The 21,077-nt window shown below is 42.2% G+C and overlaps 1 protein-coding gene across 7 annotated transcripts in view; it reads left to right on the forward strand.

Annotated features, from left to right (window-relative positions):
• PDE8A (phosphodiesterase 8A) overlaps positions 1–21,077 on the forward strand; it is a 157,274-nt gene that overhangs the window by 14,486 nt on the left and 121,711 nt on the right. The window lies entirely within an intron of this gene.

A 21,077-nucleotide genomic window follows, 5' to 3' on the forward strand; every position in this document is an offset into this window, starting at 1 on the left:
GGTCATATGTCCAGTTCCTTCCTCTTAGATGTGGTCTTGGCTGTTGCTTTTAAGACAGTGTGATTTTATATACTTTATTAAGGAAATAGCTTTCTAGTCCCTGTTTTCTATGAGTGTTTTAAAAAATTACAAATGTCAAATTTTATCAGAAGCCTTCCTGCCCACCCTTGCTTTTTGTTTTATCTAATGAAATATTCACATGCTTTTTCTTGGAATTACTGATGTGACATGGCCTAATTGAGTTTTTATATACTAAAAACTTTGCATTCCTAAAATAAATCCTATTTGCTTGATATAGATAATTTTTTAAAAAGTTAAAAATATATCATTGAACTTTGAACAAAGAAGGCATTAGGGGTGCTGACCCCCTGCCTGTTTAAAAATCCATGTATAACTTATGACTCCCCCAAAGCTAACTACTAATAGCCTACTTTTGACTGGGAGGTCTTATCGATCACATAGTTAACACATATTTTAAATGTTCCTTTGTTTTTTTGTTTTGTTTTGTTTTTAGTAGGCTTTATACCTAGCATGGAACCCAGAATGGGGCTTGAACTCAGAACTCTGAGATCAATATCTGAGCTGAGATCAAGAGTTGGCCATTTAACCCACTGAGCCACCTAGGCACACTGATTAACACATACTTTAGAGAAAAGAAAATGTTATTAAGAAAATTATAAGAGGGATCCCTGGGTGGCGCAGCGGTTTAGTGCCTGCCTTTGGCCCAGGGCGCGATCCTGGAGACCCGGGATCGAATCCCACGTCGGGCTCCCGGTGCATGGAGCCTGCTTCTCCCTCTGCCTGTGTCTCTGCCTCTCTCTCTCTCTCTCTCTCTGTGTGACTATCATAAATAAATAAAAATTTTAAAAAAATATTAAAAAAAGAAAATCATAAGAGAAAATACTTTTACAATACCATAGTATATTCATTGAAAAAAAATTTTTGTATATGTGGATTTGCGGTTTAGACCTGTGTTGTTTGGAGCACCTGGGTAGCTCAGTCAGTTAAGCATCGGACTCTTGGTTTTGGCTCAGGTCATGATCTCATGGTGGTGAGATTGTGAGTCCTGCCTGCATCAGGCTTTGTGCTCAGTGGGAAATCTGCTTCAGAGTCTCTCCCCCACCACCCCATGTGCACTCATGCTCTCTTTCTCAAATGATTTTGTTAAAGATTTTATTTATGTATTCATGAGAGACACAGAGAGGCAGGCTCCTCGCAGGGAATCTGATTCAGGACTCGATCTCAGGACCCGGGGATCACGACCTGAGCCCAAAGCAGATGCTCAACCACTGAGCTACCTAGGTGTCCTTAAATAAACCTTTAAAAAATAAATAAATCCATGTTGTTGAAGTGTCAACTGTACTGTGAATTCAGTTTGTAGTAACTTGAAATTCAGTTTTCTATATTCATGAGTGAAAGCAGAGTCATCTACAGTTTTATATACTAACAAGTACCCTTATTAATGCTTTATATTATTTTGTGTATAACATGTGTATTAATAACCTCTTGCATTCTTTTTTCCTGTGTATGCATAGTAAATGTTAAAGTTAAATGTTAAATGTAAGTTTTAAACAAATACTTCCATATAGTTTTATATCCTGGCTTCTACATTTAATAATTAATTATAATTATCTTCCTATGTCTTTAGACTTTCTTCAAAACATAGTTTATATGACGATACTAATGCTGCCATGTACATTCTTCTTACATAAGTGTTTATGTATATCTATGATCATATCCGTAGATTGTACTTCCAAAAATAAATCCTGTTTTCAAGTCTTGATTTTTAAAAATCAATCCTGTTTGGGCAGGCTTTAAAACATTTTGGGCAGTATGTAATGAAAAGGCATTACATTTTATTATTAAACATTTTTATTTATAAACATGGCTCAGGTAAGTTACATTTTCATTTTCTTGTAATTTTATTCTTTAATGGAATCTTCAACTTTACCATATCCAACTTTCTTATTTTATGGAGGAGGAAATTAAGACCCTAAGGGATTTAAGAGACCTATCCAAGATCACACTGCAAGTATTGGCAAAGCTGGAGCAAGTACCTGAACCTAGCACCTTCCTCTTATCCCCCAGTACCTCTTATATTCATAGAAATTGGACCTCTCTGGTCATTGCACTGAGCTGCCTAGGCATCAAACTTTCCACACAACCATCCAATTCAGGTTTGCAAAGTGTAATCTTGTCCAGTGGTTTCCCTGTATAGAAGCAATAAAGGAATTGAACACCTGGAATTTCTGAGCTTGGATATCATTAGTGGAGTTGCTTGATTATTGGAGAATGGTTCTGTTTTCATTTTAATGCCATGTACAGCTATGTGTTTTTTCTTCTCAGTTTGTAACTCATACATTGGGAGTTGGAGTTGGCATGTGGTCAAAAGCTGTATAATTTACGTAGTCATTCACTATATTTGAGCAGCTTCCTTTATACTGCCCTACCTAATATTTTTAGATAAAAGCAGGAAGTCTTGTTCCTTTTTCCTCCCTCAGCCTTTATGCCATGTCTTTTGTTATTCTAGTGTGAAGAAACAGGGTCTTGAAAAGCCAAGGATTCCAGATGAGCTGAGCTGTAGTAAAGCCTTGCCTGGGGGTGAAAGCATGGGGTCAGCCTGGATCCAGCAGTATTTAGAAAAGGCTCAGAACACTCTGTAGTGAAAATTGATAATTGACAATATGAGCGAACTTATTTTCATACTGACAAAAATCAGTACTTCCATGTGGCATTCATCTCTCCAGTCAGATGAGTTTTCAGAGTATGAGCTGAAAAGTTTGTTAGGGGCCTTCTTTCTGTTCTCACTTCTCCTCCCATCACAGGCAGTCCCTTAATTCTCCATCTACACAGGAAACTCTAGTGTGGTTAAGTTTGCATGATAGCTTGCTGGTTTATTTTATCAGATCACAAAGTGTTGGGTCACTACAGTCGCTCCTGGAGCACACATCTGTTTGATGCTTACCTGTGGGCTAGGAACCGCACTAGGTAATGTGAAGATGGGTAAGATGGAGCCCTCTTTTTCAGATGATACACTCCATAGAGAGTAGGCTTGTCTAATTGTCTTTCTGTCTCCTGATTCTGCAGGGCTTGTTCAGAAATCTGACCATACCGTGTCTGTGATAATAGTCAAAGAGGGCAGGGAAATTGCAGTGAGAAGACTTGGGTTTGAATTCTGGGGTTGACACTTACTGAACTGTGAGCTGGGGCAAGTCAGGTGGTGTGTCTGTAAGCCACAGTTCCTTGTATGTAAAGCGAACCGTGGCATGTCTGTAAGCCACAGTTCCTTATATGTAAAGCGAACGTGTTGGAGGAGGTGTAGGAGACGCCTTCTGATCTGTTACACACCATTGAAGTGGCAGATGTTTGTTTCTCTTTGCTAATTGATCAGAATTATGTTTTCTCACCAGTGGGTCAGAAGAGAAGGAAGGTCTCTTATAATCTTTTCAGTGCTGCTGAATATACTGATAATGGAAAAATAAACAGGGGTACGCTGGTTTTTTGGCCTGTAAACCAAAAAACAGTTTTCGGTGCCAAAAGCTGTGTTTGTCTTGAGAGGCCAAGAATATTTCTGCAATGTAGGACTGCTTCAGATCCCACGGTGAATCTCTTGGGTAATCACAGGGTTTTGGTTTAGGTTCAGTTGTTTATAGGGCTAGCTTTGCTACAGTGTAGTTTGCTCACTGTGCTCAGTTACTGCTGTAGTAAAATGATGTAGGCTGGCTGGAGGTGGTCTCTCTGGCCAGGGCTAATAGGAGTTGAACTTGTTCTTGCAGGGTGCAGTCACTGGCCAGTTGGAGCAGCATGTCTGTCCCATAGCAGGTTCTAGAAAGCCCTCTGATCGTGACCCTTACACTGGGCCCTGGCTCTTACCCACCAGATTTGCTTTGGAGGCTGCTAAATGGTGGCATGAGAGCTGTGGCCCTGCCCCCACCATTTTTAGCCTTCTATAGTACTGGAGATCCAGCTTGCTAAAGTGATCTACCTTCTTGTTATTTCTTCCTCAGGAGGAAAGTTTTTGGAATGTCTACCCCACCTAAGCTATTCTTCTGTAAAACAAGTCTTCAGACTGCATTTTTCTGGGTCCCAGCTAACCAGAACCCATATACACAGCGTCAGGGGATCTGCTGCCCTGCAAGCAGAGGTTCAGAGAAGGGGTACAGTGATCAAATGCTAGTCTGATTATGCCCTGCCCTGCTTAAAACCCTCTGTGGCTCCCCAGGATCAGAGTCAGACCCTTTTAAACCTATGGAGTCCAGCTTTCTTATGGCTCCTACCCCCTGCCAAGCTTTATCCCATGCCTTGCATGCTCAGCACCTCCAGTACTCACTTCCAGGGACTAATGACCCTGGACTTTGTGCAGTTTCCTCATGAGTGCTCTGCTGAGAGTTTCTCGCTAACTTAATCAGCAGAAGTAGCAAAGGAACATCGATGAAGGGAGAGCTCTAAGAAGGAAGTATGTAACTGTTGGAGGAAGTATTTTATGTCTGGAAGAAACGCCCTGAGATTTTTGTTTTTGTGGTATTCTGTCAAAAAGAGAGGGAAAGAGAAGATGAAGATAAGATGAAGGGTTCAAACTCTCAATGTCATGTGTGCCCAGAGGAAAGAGAGATCCCTGGAACCTCTAGGGAACCTTCCAGGATAGAGCTCTCCTCAAACAGTGTTGGGCCTCCTGGCTGCCTCACCATGGCCCCTAGGACTGGGGAGCAGAGGAGGGCAGCAGGGAATGAGTAGCCTGTGGGCTAGAGGAGTGCCCTGGTGGCTGACAAAGCCTATTTTTGCTAATAAATTCCTGGGGGTCTGAGGCTGTAGAAGTGCCGCCCCCCCCCCCCCCCCCCCCGCCTTGGCGGGCACCTGAAGAAATTACCCTTTTATTAAAATAAAAGAGCTTCTAGATCTGATGGTGTGCTGCTGAGTGTCAGATTGGGGGAGGGACAAATGTGTTTTTTTATGATTAGTTTGATGCCTATTTTGGTCTAGCTTGTTCTACCTTAACTCACTAACACTTGGGTCACTGACCTGGAACTCCACGAGGATTGAGCAGCACAACAGTAAAATTATCCTGTATTGAATGTTTAATGCATACCCGGTACTGTTCTAAATGCTTCATGTGTGTTGACTAACACTATCCTTATAAAAGTCCTGGGGCACAGTGTTACCTTAGAGCTTCACTCTTCAGAGAGAAAGCGCCGAGGTGAGTGGGAGGCAAAGCAGTACGCCCAAGCGTTCACAGGTAGTGATTGGAGTGCTTTTATTCAAACCCAGTGGCCTGGTTCCATATGAGACTTTGAAATTTCTGCATTTTTCATTTTATTTTTTGAAGTTCTTGATGTCATAATTTTTTGTCGTTGTTGATTTGTCTGGTTTTCTTCCTGATTGTATTGGTCAGGATTCTTTTGACTGTAGGTGACATCAGCCCGGTCTCAGCCAGCTGAGGCCAGAAGTGAAACTTCTAGGCCACTGTAACCGGCTTCTGTAAGCACATCATGGGAAGGACAGGGTATGCCACCTCTGGGACAAACAAAGTGAGGACTCTCTCTCTCTCTCATTTGGTGTCCTCTTCATTTCCATGGACTGATTTTTCCTGCTCAGCAGGCAGAGTGCCCACCAATAGCTGCTCCCCTCATGTTTAACGGCTTCATTAGTGGAGATGGACTGAGCGCCTGCCTTTAATTCCAGGATAGGAGTCCCTGGGAAGGACCAAAACGGGCCTGGCTAGGCACACCTGCAGCCGGTGGGGTGCTTCCCTGATGGCACAGCGGTCACAGACCTGGGCAGTTGGCAGTTGGCTGAGGAGGAGCCATTCTGGGTGGAAGGGGCTACTGCTCCGAGCAACAACTGCCCCATGCCAGGTTTCAGTCCAAATCCCCAAATGCTTTTCGGCTTCTTAGAATTAATACCAGTTTTATGTGTAAGGAGAGTTATTGTTCCTAATTTTGATCCTGAAGCAGTTTGTGTTTTGAGTTATCAGAGAAACTTTCCAGTTTTTCTGTTTGCTAAGAGAAGAATGGATAACAACTTGTGGGAAAATTTCAACAAGTGTTGAAATAGAAAGGGCTTTCAGTTGACCTTCTCCCTTCCTGGTACAGTCTGCCTGAGAGATATGCAAGCACTCCCTATTACCCATTACTTCTCTTTTTATCCTATGCTTTCATGGTTATTATATGTTCTCAATTCTATTTTTGCCTTCTATTGGTAAGATCATTGCATCCTGTGTTTTTGTGTTCCATTGGATATCACTTGGGTAAGTCATCCAACCTTGTGGGCCTTAATTTTTTCTCCTGTTGGGATAGGCTGACTATTGTGACAAACCCAAAAATATACGAAAGTCTCCACCTTGATAGAAGTTTCTCAGTCATGTAAAATTTAAAATAGGTGTTCTTGATCACAGTGCAAGACTCTCCTCTAAATGGTGATTCAGGGACCAAGGCTCCTTCCATCTGTGACTGCCATCTTCACATGGTCCCGAGGTCACTGTGCATGTTTGCACGGACAGGCTCGCAGAAGGGGAAGGAGATAAAGGGTGGTGAGGGGTTCTTAGGGGCCAGAGCTGAAACGTGGTTCATGTTCGTTTTTCACATTTCATTGGCCACACCTAACTTCATTGAATGCTGGGAAATACAATCTATCTGTGGGCCTAGGGAGAAGAGGAACTGGGTTTGAACAGTTTGCCAGTCCCTGCCATACCTCTTTGGTAACATCTGTAATTCTTCCCCTTTTCTTCTCTCCCATGCATAGCAGTGATGAAGTTTATGTGGGTCTGAGCCCATCCCCAGTTCCAGGATGGGCCATAACATCCTCTTTGCCCCAGTTATTGGGTCACTATTAGATCTACAACTCCGGCCTATGTCATGGAATTCCTCTGGTCCCACTTACTAGTTCAGGGGTAGGCATGTGACCTAAATGGTCTCAGTCAGACTGTGGAATGGGTAGGGGCATCTCACTCCCCCACCCCCAGAACGAAGACAAAGCCAACTCCTGGGTGACAACAAGCCCAGAGAGTTGCAGAGTCACAGAGCCGGGGTCCTATTGAACCTTGCCTGAAGTTCAGAAGATCTCACTCTCAACTTTGTGTTTACATGAATGATAAATCTATTGTGTAATAATTTGAGGCTAATTTTCTTTATTTGTAACCAAAAGCTTCCTAACTGATATAGCCTGTGAAATGGAAGGAGGGCAGGGAGTGAGAAAGGTAGAGTCTGGATCTCTTAAGTTCTTTTTGTTGCTAGCATGTCTGTGATGTTTCTTCAAATACCTGAACACCCAATCAGGATCTGAAGTGATGGTAGCCTCATTTGACTTCCCAATTTCTTGGAATTACAGCTGGGGTAACTATGTTCTTTAACATTCTAATTTCTTCTACCTTTAGACAATGATGTCTCTCTGGGCTGAATGGTATATAATTGCATTGACATATAAATTACCACATTTTATTTGTCTTCCACCAGAATGAACGGGACATAGTTGATGTGCTTTCTTTTCCCATGTTTTGTTTTATTTTTTAAAAATTTAAAAAGATTTATTTATTCATGAGAAACAGAGAGAGAGGCAGAGACATAGGCAGGGGGAGAAGCAGGCTCCCTTCAAGGAGCCTGATATATGGGACTCAATCCCAGAATCATGGGATCTCGCCCTGAGCCAAAGGCAGGCGCTCAACCACTGAGCCATCCAGGCGTCCCTGTCATGTTTTGTTTTGGCAACTTCTTTGAAATTAGCTTTTTCATCAAGAAAGTGTATGGAATAGATAGATCATACATATTGTAAAATGCATTTAATTTATAGCTGAGTATTATCTCTTATCATGTAGGAATTCTTTATTTTTTCTTTTTTTTTTTTTTTTAAGAATTCTTTATTTATTGGAAAGTTCTAAGCCCTTTTGGAATTTGAACAGTTTGTCAAATTTGTTGATTTTTATAGCATCTCCATCTTGGGGAAAAAAGCCATATAGTCTTCCTGAAAGAACATTTTGAGAGACTTACATGATATTCAATAAGGCAATTAGAAAGAACCTATTAAGTAGGAATTGTTGTGCAAGAAGCTGATTTGCACAACCAGAGGCCATTAATTAGCCCAACACACAGACACCTCATAAAGCTATGGTAACAAATGAAAACTATGAAAGCCCAACCTGATTTGTCCCTTTTGGGAGATGGAGAACAGCAGAGGGGTGACAAAACCACATCATTAGAATAGCCCTACCTTGCTTTGTTTCAAAAGAATTTGAGGTAATTTAGAGAATACTTACAGTAAGATACAAATAAGCAGAGAAGCGAACTGGCCAAGGGGACACAGCAGATGGGCTAAACCATTAAGTCAGGAGTTAGGTCATATGTGGCAATGCATGCCACAGACACTTGCCTGGTTGGGGGGTGATGGTCGGGTCCCACGTTAGACTCTGAGCTTCCACAGCCTCAACACAGAGGAAGACAGTCCCAGAATTCCTGAGATTGACATAAGCTAGAGCCTCAGGAGAAGTATAGTTTCTGAGCTGAGACCTAAAGAAATTACTCTTCTGGGCCCTTTTTAAGGGATGAGGCTCTCAGCAACATTCCCTTGATAAACATGGTCATGAGTGTGTCTCAGTGCAAACTGGCGGCAGAATGCTGTTCATGGACTTCAGGTGGGGCCACAGTAAGTGGGCCCCGTACCCTGCTGATTTGATTCAGGAATTAAAGTTTAGTCTGGGAGGATATTGTATCATCAATTTTTAATTTTGGCCAATTTTATTTACATCCATTTGATTAGAAGTGGAGCTCGGTCTTTTCCCAAGTGTGTATCAACCATATTTGTAATCTCTCTTTTGTATACTGTTACTTTGGCCAATTCATATTAGAGAATTGGAGGGTTTTCAGTTTGTATGGGATTTTTAAAAAGTTAGATGTTATTAATCCATTTGTCATTTGTAACAGATAACTTTTTCTTTTCTAGTTTGCCTCCTAAAGTTGCTTATGATGAATGTTTTTAGGGTTGCTTTCTGAAATAGGAGGAAGTAAGTGTGCCAAGTATGGGAGGTAGGCTGTAGGAAGCCAGTAGAGAAGGGGGAACAGTGGGAATAGTCCCTCTGGTCGGGGCACCAGAGAAGGGACCTGGGCAGTGCCTGGCACCCAGCTGCAGGTGGGCACCGTGCACTCGTTCCCCACTCCATGAGGCTGTGTGTGTCACGTGGACGGGGGCCTGGTCTGGGAATGGAGTTTCAGGCTGCTCACCCTGTCCACTAGCTGCTGGCCAGGTGGGTCCCAGTGCAAGGTTTGACCCAGCAGCAGGTGCTGGGAGAGACTAGGAGCCCGGGAGAGCCGGAGGTGGAGGGTTTCCAGAGGAGCCTGGGGGAGTCTGGGGGGGTGTTTCCAGGGGAGCCTGGGGGGGCAGGAGAGGCGGGGGAGTGGCGGGGGCAGGAAAGCCTGGGACCAGGGGCCTGGGGTCTAGGAGAGCCACTGAGAGGGGGCTAGGCAGCCCTGAGGAAGGTGCTGGAGGCGTGCTGAAATGTGTGCAGAGCCGCTCAGCACCAGGCCATGGTCGGGAGGGCGGTGGTCGTGCTAAGAGTGAGGACTGGCAGAATGAATTACACCATTACAGGTCAGCACAAGGGTCCTCACTGCGGGGACTGGGGGGCTTTTAGTGTGCTAGTGTTGCATCTTGATCTGGGTGCTACTTCTACAGGTGTGTTCTGTTTGGGGAACGCTATCCCTTAGTGCATTTCCACACTTTTCTGTGTGTGTGTTCATAAAATGTAACAAACTGAAGGGAAGGAGAGGGAGAGAGTGTGCACTCTTTGGTGCCAGACCACCTGTTTTCAACTCTCAGCTCTTTATGGCCAATTCATAGCTGTGGGACCTTGGGAAAATTACTCAACCTCTCTGTGCCTCAGATTTCAAATCCTGTAAAATGAGAATAATAATTACACCTGTATCTTAGCAGTGTTGGGAGGAGTAAATGAATTGATACATATCAAGCACTCTGAACCATATATAGCACATAGTAAACACTCTCTAATGTTGCTTATTATTATTATTTTTAATAATGATTATTATGAACACGGAAATGGGGATAGATACGGGACAGACCTGATGCCTGGGAAGCTGTGGTCCATGGAGAGCCAGTGGGCGCCCTGCCAGGTGAAGTCCCGAGTGTGGCTGGGGGCGCAGGTGGTAGTCACAGTCATGGAGAAGGAATGGGGAGGTGGTGGTGTTGCCAGATAGACCGTGATGTCGCCCAGGAGGAGAGTGGAAGGAGGCTGAGCTTGGGGTCAGGAGCCTCAGTGCAGGTGAGTGGCCCGTAGTGTTGCTAGATGAGGGGTCTCCGGCCTTGTGGTGGAGGGGCTGCCGGTGAGTGACGGAGGGCATCAGAAGCAGCCCTTGTCTATGAAAGGGCCTGGGTGAGGGCAGCTGTGGCCTTTGTGAGGCTTCTGCAGGGCATTTCTGGGAGTCTTGGTGCCTCTGCAGGCAGTGGCTCAGAAGAGTGTCAGAAGCCAGGTGACATTTGGTGTTTGACAGGGAATAGAAGTGAATTATATCTGCTTTTCATATTTTCAGAATTCCCCTCTCTGCCGATAGCGATAATCCTGCCTGCCTCACCATCATCGCCCTTCTCGAACCTTGGCTAGGTTTGTCCTCATCCTCACTGGGTGACCACCCCTACCCCTACCCCAATTCAGGAGGAGGACATTAAAGTCCCTCTAGTTCCACACTCTGGGACTCAGTCCCATTGCTAATACCTGGACCTTGTTATTGTATACCTATTACTGTCTGAATTTCCACAGCCAGGTATGGGTCTTGCTCTTCCATCCTAGCCCAGCTGCCTGCCAGGGCCCTGGTTTCACTACAGTGGAGGCATCCTTTGCACCTACTCTTTCCTTTGCTGATACCAGGTTCCAAGGATGAGATCCCACCACCTGACACAGATTTCCTCTCCACACTGACATGTCCGCCTGAATCTTTTGCTACCACCCTCACCCTACCCCACCCCATCCTGCCCTCACTTGCTGAGCCCTCCGCCTTGTGCTGAATCTCCCTAAAGCAGTGTCTGCCAGCATTGTTTGCCGGGGATCCAGTGTTCTTCCTGACGAAGGGAGCCTCCCCTCCTGGTGTCTGCGGAGCCGGCCACCTACTCCACCTTAGTAAGCCTGTGACACCTCCTCCCAGGCCAGCCTGTCCTTTGTCTTCAGGGCTCCTGTTTTGACAATGGGCACATGGGAGGGACAGGTTTTGAGCCCTGTAAAAAGAAAAAGGAAGGAAGTGTCCTTCACACAATTTCTGCCCCCTTTTCTTCGTTCTTCCTGGGGTGTCTGTGTTTGTGTGTGATGTTTTGTTGTTTAGGGGCAGGGGATGTTCATAGTGGAGAAGGGTGGGAGGGTAGAAGATCAGTCTTTCCTTTGTGATCAGGCAAAGAAATCTAAAAAGCCAACCTGGAGCCCATTCTAGCTCTCTCTTCTCGAATTTTCTTTTTTTTTTTTAAGATTTTATTTATTCATGAGAGACACAAAGAAGGAGAGAGAGAGAGAGAGAGAGAGAGAGAGAGAGGCAGAGACATAGGCAGAGGGAGAAGCAGGCTCCATGCAGGGAGCCCCATGTGTGACTCTATCCTAGGGCCTCGGGATCACGCCCTGGGCCGAAGGCAGCGCCAAACCGCTGAGCCACCCCAGCTGCCCGTCTTCTCTACCTTTTAATATAATACAAGTGACATAAAAACTCAGCCTCTTTTGAAAGTGACTATTAGAAAGCCATTTGGGACAATAGATGATCACAACAAAATACTGTTCCTATGTGTGTGTTTCCTGTGACCTGGAAATAACGATGTTACAGATCTTTGTAATGGAGTGTATTCTTTTAAGAATTTACATATTGTGGGCAGCCCCAGGGTGTGATCCTGGAGACGTGGTGTGATCCTGGAGACGTGGGATCGAGTCTCACATTGGGCTCCCTGCATGGAGCCTGCTTCTCCCTCTGCCTGTGTCTCTGCCTCTCTCTCTCTCTTTCCCTGTCTCTTTCTCTCTCTCTCTCTGTGTCTCTCATGAATGAATAAATAAAATCTTAAAAAAAAAGATTTTATGCATTGTAAACTTCAGGAATTTGCGTTGGTAAATAATAAATTTCATATAAAGGAGTATATGTGGGGATTTCAGGCTGGAGAAGAGACTCTTAGTCATTGTTTTTGCATGGCAAATTTTCATCAAAAGTTTAGATTTCCTCTGGACTGTGATAGCATATTTTGTCTGTTATGACAAAAACCAGCCAAACAAGAAATAAATGTCATATGCTGTTAGTAGGAATGTAAATTGGTAAGATTACTTTGGAAAACTGTTGGAAAACTACTTTACTAAAGTCCAACATAGGCATGTTCTCTCACCCACCAATTCTACTCCTAGGTGTATACCCAACAGAGAGGCGTACATATGTTCACCAGTCATATACTAGAATGTTCATACCAGTATTATTCATAATAACTAAAAACAAGAAGTAACTCAAGTCCACCAAAAGAGTAAGTTGTGGAATAAGCATATAACAAAATAGTCTGTGGCAGCAGAAATGGAAGAACCATTGCTACTTGCGGCAGCGTGGATGAATTTCACAAGCAAAGTATTGATTGAAAGAAGCCAGACAGAAAAGATTCATGCTATATTTTTTGATTTATACAAAATTAAAAATCAGGCAGAGGTGTGGTTTTGGGAATCAAAATGGTGCTGACCTAAGGGAAAGAGGGCGGGGTAGCGATTTGGAGAAGGCATAAGGGCTTCTATGTTTGGTAGTTCTATTTCTTGACCTGGATGGTAGTTATGTGGGTGGGTTCATTTTGTGACAATTCACCAAGCTACATACTTATGATTTATATTTTCTGTGAGTATGTTAACCTTCAGTAAAAGTTTTATTGAAAACTTCAGTATGGGAGCGCCTGGGTGGCTTGGCCAGTGAAGCATCTGCCTTCGGCTCAGGTCATGATCCTGGGGTCCTGGGATTGAGTCCCACCCATATCAGGCACCCTGCTCAGTGGGGAGCCTACTTCTCCCTCTGCTTGTGCGCTCTCTCTCTCTCTCTCTTTCTCTCTCTCTCAAATAAAATCTTTAATGAAAAATAAACACCTCAGTGTATGTATTATATTTGAGCCAGTTTTCCTAAATGTGTCTGTCCCTCTGGCTGTGGACTTGGTATGTATGTGGCCTCAGTCTAAAGTACTTTTTACTCCCTTTTCACTCAGTTCTTATTCCTCCTTTGGGTCTCCCCTATAAGCCATCCCCTCTGTTCTCCACATGTGCGGGGCCTGGGTCCCCACCTGCGCGCTCTGTGGGCACCTGTTGGTCACAGATGGGATTCCACATGGCCGTGTGCATCGGATCACCCCTCCTCCTGAGGCTGCTGCCTCTGCCAGCCAGATGTGGCCAGTGTCAGTGTCACCGGGGATGCCCACAACTGCCCTAGCAGATTGACTTCTCAGGGAGCAGCCTTTTGCTCTGCCCATCCTCAGGCTGTCTGGGGGAGAGCAAGCCCATGGGAGCTCTGAGGCTGAAGCCCCTCTGAAGTCACATGAACAGTTTTGAGACTGTAGTAGTGACTTTAATGTGTGACCTGCAGGAAAACTTCTTAGCTGGAGAAGTGGTGTCGGCTAATCTATGGTGTCCCTTAACCTACTTCTGTGTCCTGTGCCCACTAGTCATGTTCTTGAGAACAAACAGTTTATATATGATGACTTCATTTGTTCTGGCTTTTCTCATGACAATCCTAAGGTCAAGCCTATTTTAAGCCTGAGAAATATGTCCTGGAAGTTAGTTCCAGAATCCCTATTTCCTTTTTCTTTCCTTAGCATGGAAATCTTGGCTGTCTTCCCCATCCCCGCCCCCCTGAACTGTTCTCAGAAACGACTTTGGAAGTAACGTAAATATCCTCTATGTTGATTTTGTGTGTGTGTATGTCCTTTAGTTGTTGTTTTTCACCTAGGTGTGGGGAAATAGCACGTTCTCCTTTATCATTCCAACCTGACCAAAGGAAGCCCAGAGCCATGCTTAGATGGATCCAGAGAGAGCAAGAATTTAAGACCATGTATTTACCTTTAGGCTTTATTTGTTGGGTGATTTTTGTAGGGTGTTTTCCTCCTGTGTAAAGTGGTTAGAAGATGGGCTTTGGAGCCACACGTGATCAGTCCCAATCCTAGCCCTACCACTCCCTGCCTTTTGACCTTTGGCAAGTCACGAAACCTCTCTGGGCCTAAGCTTTTTCTTTGTAACATGGGGGATAGTCATCAAGATTGGATTAAATTATGAATGTGGAACAATCTGTTCAATGCTTTAAAAACTAAACATCTGACAAAGAGTAGTTACCTAAAATGAAATATTCAATATTGTTATTTGAAAAAGAATGGTTTTAATGTAGAGTATCTATTAGACTCTAAAAAGTAGACTAGGGCTTTCTTTTTAAGAACATATTTGTGATTTTTAAATGATTATACAGTACCCAATTATGTGATTTACTCTTGGGAACAAGGAAGGAAATATAGTAGCATGACATTGGTTGTATCCTGCCTCCTGCCCCCTTTGATTCTGAAAACAAGTAAGTGGCAAATAGAGAAATTTGGAGAATCTGATCCACTGTTAACTCTAATGATCATTCCTGAAGAACAGCCCCATCCAGAGTCACACAGAAATCTGCGATATGGAGTGGGAGCTTTGAGCTTTGTTATTTTTTTCCTTCCTTCAGCAATTTCTGGTTGCTTAGCATTAACAGGGGCACACTGAATGACGCTGTGTTTGTTGATGAGCAAAGGGGACATGGGGAGGTGCTTTGTAAGGGATGGGAGATGGTGTTTACATACTAAATTTACAGATTTGGACCTTCGCACCTTTGGTTCTGACGGCTTGATGAAGAAATTTCAAGGTCAGAAGGGCTTTGAGGTATGGTGGAAAGAACGGCCTTTCTGTACCCTGCTTCAGCTATTCTGCAACTTGAAAAAGTTGCTCCTTTCTCTGTTGCTTTTATTGATCTTTTTTATTTGCAAAATAGGTATAATTTTACCTGATAGAATTTTTTGAGAGGATCGAGATAACCTCTGATACCCTTTTCCTAAGAGACTGTGAGATACATGTGAAAGAGTGAGGTTTTATTTGCTCTTTTTCTTTTTCCATTTAACCTGTTGTCTGCTCTGATAAGAATAAAGGGATTGCTTAAAGGATTCTCTGTAATTAGCCAACTTACTGTTTTGAAATATCTTATTGTGGAGAATTTACAATACGTATAAAAGGAGAGAAAAGAGTGTTAAACTTGTTGCATAACAAATCACCCTAAAATTCTGGGGGTCAGGAATTCGAGAGCCGCTTGGGTTGGTCGTTCTGGTTCATGGTATCCTGTGGGGTTGCAGCCAGGTGTTGGCTTGGGCTGCAGTCATCCAAGGGCTGGACTGGGCCAGAGGATTCGCTTCCAAGCTGGCTCAGTCACATGGCTGGGAAGTGAATGCCAGATATCTTGGGGTGGGGGCCCAGTTCCTCTTGATGTGGGAGGTCTTCACAGGGCTGCTCAGGGTCCTCAGGGCATTCCAGGGAAAGTGATTCTGTACACCAACACAGAAGATTACAATGCCCTTTTTGACCTAGTCTGAGAACTTGTGTATGATCAGTTCTGCCATATTTTATTGGTTACATAATAAATTTGCCCTCGTTCAGTTGAGGAGACCACATAAGATCTTGTGACAGTCATTGCATCTTTAACTCATTAATGGTTACAAATTCTATCATTCATTCCTCATTTAATACTGAAATACTTTTTTAAAGAGAAACTTCCCCTCATTAACTATGTGATAAAGTTTGAATAACATAGGTAAGGATAAATGCTTGTTTCTTGCCTTTCATTTACCAGCTTTCAGAATAAGGATTTGGTTAACATCCTTCAAAAGGGACCAGTTAAATTTTATTTTTTTGAATCATTGTAAACTAAGGACTTCAACATATTTGATGCGTTTCAATCTTTTGCATTTAATCTATTTTGATATTCAGATATTGTACCCATTAAATAAGTAGCATACCACACATAGTCATCTTTACCTTGGTTTGCTCATTTAACAGTATATCCTTGAGATCATGCCATTGTTGTATGGCTAGGAATTCCTCTCTAAGAACTGAGATCTAATTCATATACTCCCCCCTTTAAAGTATACAATTCAGTGTTTTCTCAGTGGTAATGCTTGCACAACTTTGTGACTACGCTATCTGCCTGATTCTAGAATGTTTTCATCACGGAAACCCTATTGCCATTAGCAGTCAGCCCCCCATTCCCTCTGGTCCCTACCACTACTGCCCAAGCCTCTGGCAAACTCCAACCTGCCTCATACCTCTTTGGATTTGCCCATTCTGGGCATTTCATTTCATTTTATTTATTTTTTAAAGATTTATTTGATAGCAGAGGTAGCTAGAGAGAGAACATGAGTGGGGGGGGGGAGGCAGAGGAAGAGGGAGAAGCATACTCCCCATGGAGCAGGGAGCTTTGATGTGGGACTTGATCCCAGGACCCTGAGATCATGACTTGAGCTAAAAGGCAGATGCTTAAATGACTGAGCTTCCCAGGTGCCCCTGGACATTTCATTTTAATGGAATCGTACACTTTCTGGCCCTTGTGTCTGGCTGCTTTTACTTAGCATCATGTTTTCTAGGTTTATCCATGTTGTAGTTTGCACAGTTCCTCTCTTGTTTTTATAGTGGCACACTGCTCATGGGTTACCACACCTTACTTAGTCAACCAGGCCATGTTGGTGAACAACTGGATTGTTTCCAGATTTATTATTAAATGGCTTTGTGCAGAAATCCTTTTCTTTTCTTTTTTTTTCTTTTTCTTTTTGCCGGTATACCCTTTGGATAGATTCCTACAAATGGGATTGCTGGGCTAAAGGCTAATTGCATATGTAATTTTGCTCATCTTGCCGAATTCCCCCCTAGAGGAGTTGTGCCATTTTGCATTTTCACAAGCAGGGTATCAGAAAATCTGTTTCCCGACTGTTTTGTTTCAGAATAGGATTTTGTGGTATCCCAATGTAGTTTTGACATTTTACTTGTATTTCTCACAAAATGCTTGAGATTGATTGGCCGTCTATCTTTTCACATGTTTGAGGGTCATTTGCATTCCTTTTTCTGTGAATTACCTGTTCCTATTCCTTTAGGACACTTCTCCAAAGGATTGTCTTTTTCTTCCATTTTTGGATGCCATTTCTCTGTTGCAAATATTTGCTCATTTTCCTTCTTACTTTGCTTAAGATGTCTTGTTATGCAAATTGTAAAATTTTTGTGTAATTCTGGTGATACTTTTTCTTATTGTGTCTGGAGTTTGAGTCATAGTGGTAAAGTTTCCCTCATTGCCAGGTTGTTAAATATTTATCCTTGTACACATCCTGGTGTGTGAAGAATAGATCCACCCCACCCCCCCATATTGTTATTGCATTATTCCCAGCACCATTTTTTAATAAGTATTTCCCCCACTGTTTTGATATGCTACCCTTGTGATAAATTTCATACAAAATTAAATCCATTTGTGGATTTTTTATTCTTTTTCATCAGTCAGTATGTCTAATTGTGTGCCACTGCTATGCTTTTTTTTTTTTTTTAAGGCTTTATTTATTTATTAGAGCGTGCTTGTGAGCATGAGGGCTAGAGGGAGAAGCAGACTCCCTGCTGAGCAGGGAGCCCAACTTACCTACCTAACCAACTGACCAGGGCTGGATCCTAGGACCCTGGGATTATGACCTGAGCAGAAGGCAGATGCTTAACTGACTGAACCACCCAGGCACCGTTGCTATCCTTTTTAAATATCTGGTAGGGCTAGTCCTCCTCATTTCTTTCCCTATCCTTAGTTGGTTGTTTTTAACAGATGAACTTTATAATATGCTTGTTTAGTTCTTAAAAAAAAAAAAAAAAAAAAAAAAAAAAAACCTTGAAGGTATTTTTATTGGGGTTCTGTTAAATATATAAATTAGTACAGGAAGGACTGACATCTTTATGATGTTATATATCCCTACCAAGCACATAGTATGTCTTTCCATTTGTTCAAATTTGTTGTGTTTTGGAGGGCAGTGTTTTTACACCTCTCTTCAGAGGTTCTTCTTAAGCTTCTACTTAGATATTTTATTACTATTTTGCTTTCATAAGTAGAGTTTTCTCTTCATTGTACTTTTTTTTTCATTGTACTTTCTAATAGAATTTCTCTGTTAAAAATGAAGCCTATTGATTTTGATATATTTATTGTGTAACCTTCTAAATCTCTGATTTGTAATACTTATCAATTCTTTTGAGTTTTCCAGACATATCATTATATTATTTGTGAATGGTTTTACTCCTTTTCCAATTCTTAGACCACTCATTACAGTCTCTTATCTAGTTGCATTGGATAGCATCTCCAGGACAGTGTTAGAAAGTAGAGAAGATAGCATTTTATTTTTATTACAAAATAGTGTCTCGTTTCTAATTTTGGTGAGAAAGTTCTAGTTTTTCTCCACTAAGACTTAGCAGACTTTTACATGCCATCAAAGGAATAGAGGAAGGAAATGATGTAGAGTTTTTGTTTTTTTGTTTTGCTGTTTATTTGTTTTGCTTTTCAAAGTGTGGGTGAGATATCCTCAACATTTGTTAGTAAATGCAATTATTTCTACTCCCAACTCTGTAGTATAATATCTTAATCATTATATCGACAGTTGATGAAATTATTTTCAACTATTTGACAAGGAAAGTACTTAACATATGAGTGATAAATACAGTAGGAAACTGTTACTATATAATTCTGAGAATAGTTGCATAGAAAGAAACCCTGTTTAATATTTGTTTCATCGTGTGATACCGCCATGTGGACACCTAGTTTCGGGATTTGCTATGGTGAGGGCAAGAGGTCCTCGCACAGCTTCAGTGAAATGCCTCAGGGACATTCGTCACTTCAGCTCAGTCTGTTGAAGGTAGAATTAGTCAGTGGCCTGACTGCAAGGGTAGGAAGTGTGTCAAGCATGTGTGTGTCAAGAGAGAGGAGAACCAGATACCAGTAAGCATTTAAAAGTCCCTGCCACACTGAGAACCTCAGTGCTAATTCTTTAAAATTTTCAGTTTCTTCTATAGTTACTGGCCTGTTCTGGATTTATTCTACTTCTGTAAATTTCAATTTATTTCCAGAATTGATATTGTTAAGATTTTAAACTGTTAGTAACCTATCTTGAAAATAAGCATGGTTTGATGGTCATTTCCAAATGATGACCTTGATTATATCTCCATAAAGCTGGGAATAAAATCACTGTGACTACTCTGGAAAAAAGCTGTAGGGGCACAAAAGTAGCAGCGGACTAACTAGATTTATGACACTCTACGGTCCAGGTCATTTGTGTTTGTTCGGTGGTAGCAGTAGGGGTAGAGGGATGTGGGCAAACTTGGGATATATTTTGGGGGTGGAATCTGTAGTGGTACTGTACAAAGGGGCAGGCAGACTGTTTCTTGCCATTTTGGGCAAGAGAAGGTATTTATGCCAGATGTAGATCAACATACTGATTTCTTAGCTGAGAATATCTTGCTGTTTACTTTTTTTTTTTTTTTTTTTGTGGTAATTCATACTCTGGCTTAAACTCTTTATTTCATTGTGGGCCAGTTACAGTTGGTCCATGGGCCACACTGTCAGTTGTGATACTAGTCTCTAGTATTTCCATTGTAGGACATACCATGATTTTATTTAAACATTGTCTTACTAGTGGACATTTAGATGGTTAGTACCTCTCGCCCCAACACCCCCACCCCAAGTCTTTTTCCACATTAGAAATAAGCCCTATTGCTATGAAATCCTTATTTATATAATTATGTGTACACTTTTTATGACTTTGTTTTAGGACAGTTCCTGGGAAAAAATAAAGATTTTGGAACATATGACAAACTGTTCTCCAGAAAACCTTTTACCCAGTTACAGAGACAAATTTTTGCTATCACTGTATTTTTTTTTTAAATCTTTGCTAATTTAGATGACAAATAGCAAGTCATTATTTGAGTATTTATTTGATTACTAGGTAGAGTGAATTTTTTTCATGTGTATTTTGGAGTTGATATTCCCTTTGCCAATTCTTTATGTTCTTTTTTTTTTTATTTTTCTTTCCTTTTTTTAAAATTTTATTTATTTATGCATGAGAGACAGAGAGAGAGGCAGAGACACAAGCAGGCTTCATGCAGGGAGCCTGACATGGGACTCGATCCTGGGTCTCCAGGATCCCACCCTGGGCTGAAGGTAGTGCTAAACCGCTGAGCCACCAGGGCTGCCCTTTTTTTTCTTTTTAAAGATTTTATTTATTTACTGAGCCACCTAGGTGCCCTCAATTCTTTATATTTTTTGATTATTTTTATTTTGGGATATAAGTACCTTTTATGAAGGGTATTTATTCTTTGAACCTATAATGGCACTATTTTTCTCCGTTTTTCTTTTTTCTTTTTTAAGAATATTTTTTACTTATTTGTTAGAGCAGAGAGGGAGAGGGAAAGGGAGAAGCAGACTCCCTACTGAGCAAAGAGCCCGACGTGGGGCTCAATCCCAGGACCTTGAGATCACAGTCTGAGCCAAAGACAGATGCTTAACTGAGCCACCCAGGAACCTCTTTTTCTCCATTTTTAGAATAGATTGTTTGAGGTGCCTGGGTGGCTCAGTCTGTTAAGCATCTGCCTTCAGCTCAGGTCATGATCCCGGGGTCCTGGGATCTAGTCCCATGTCAGACTCCTGCTCAGCGGGGAGTCTGCTTCTCCATTTACCCCTCTCCGTACTCATTCTCTCTCAAATCTTTTTTAAAATTAAAAAAAAAAATGGATTTTCATCTTTTGGCTTCATGTAGAAATTTGTCTTTTTTCAGAGTTTCCTAGCAGCATAGTTCCTTGTGTGTAAGGGTGCTCAAAGCTCCAGCTTCCTTGTCTAAAGAGATTGACCTCCACAGGCAGCGTGTTTGCTGTGGGTCTACCATGCTAGGATGAAGGTTCCTGTGTGAGGAACTTGGGAATTCAGAGTTCTTGTGTCAAGGAAATTTGCACGATGAACAGAGGATATTAAGGGATTATTTTTTATTTTGTTGGTTGTAGTGGAATTGTGGTTGGGAAGAAAAGTCTATACACA

The sequence above is a fragment of the Canis lupus genome, chromosome 3 (assembly GCF_003254725.2).
Source record: "Canis lupus dingo isolate Sandy chromosome 3, ASM325472v2, whole genome shotgun sequence".
Taxonomy (NCBI): Eukaryota; Metazoa; Chordata; class Mammalia; order Carnivora; family Canidae; genus Canis; species Canis lupus.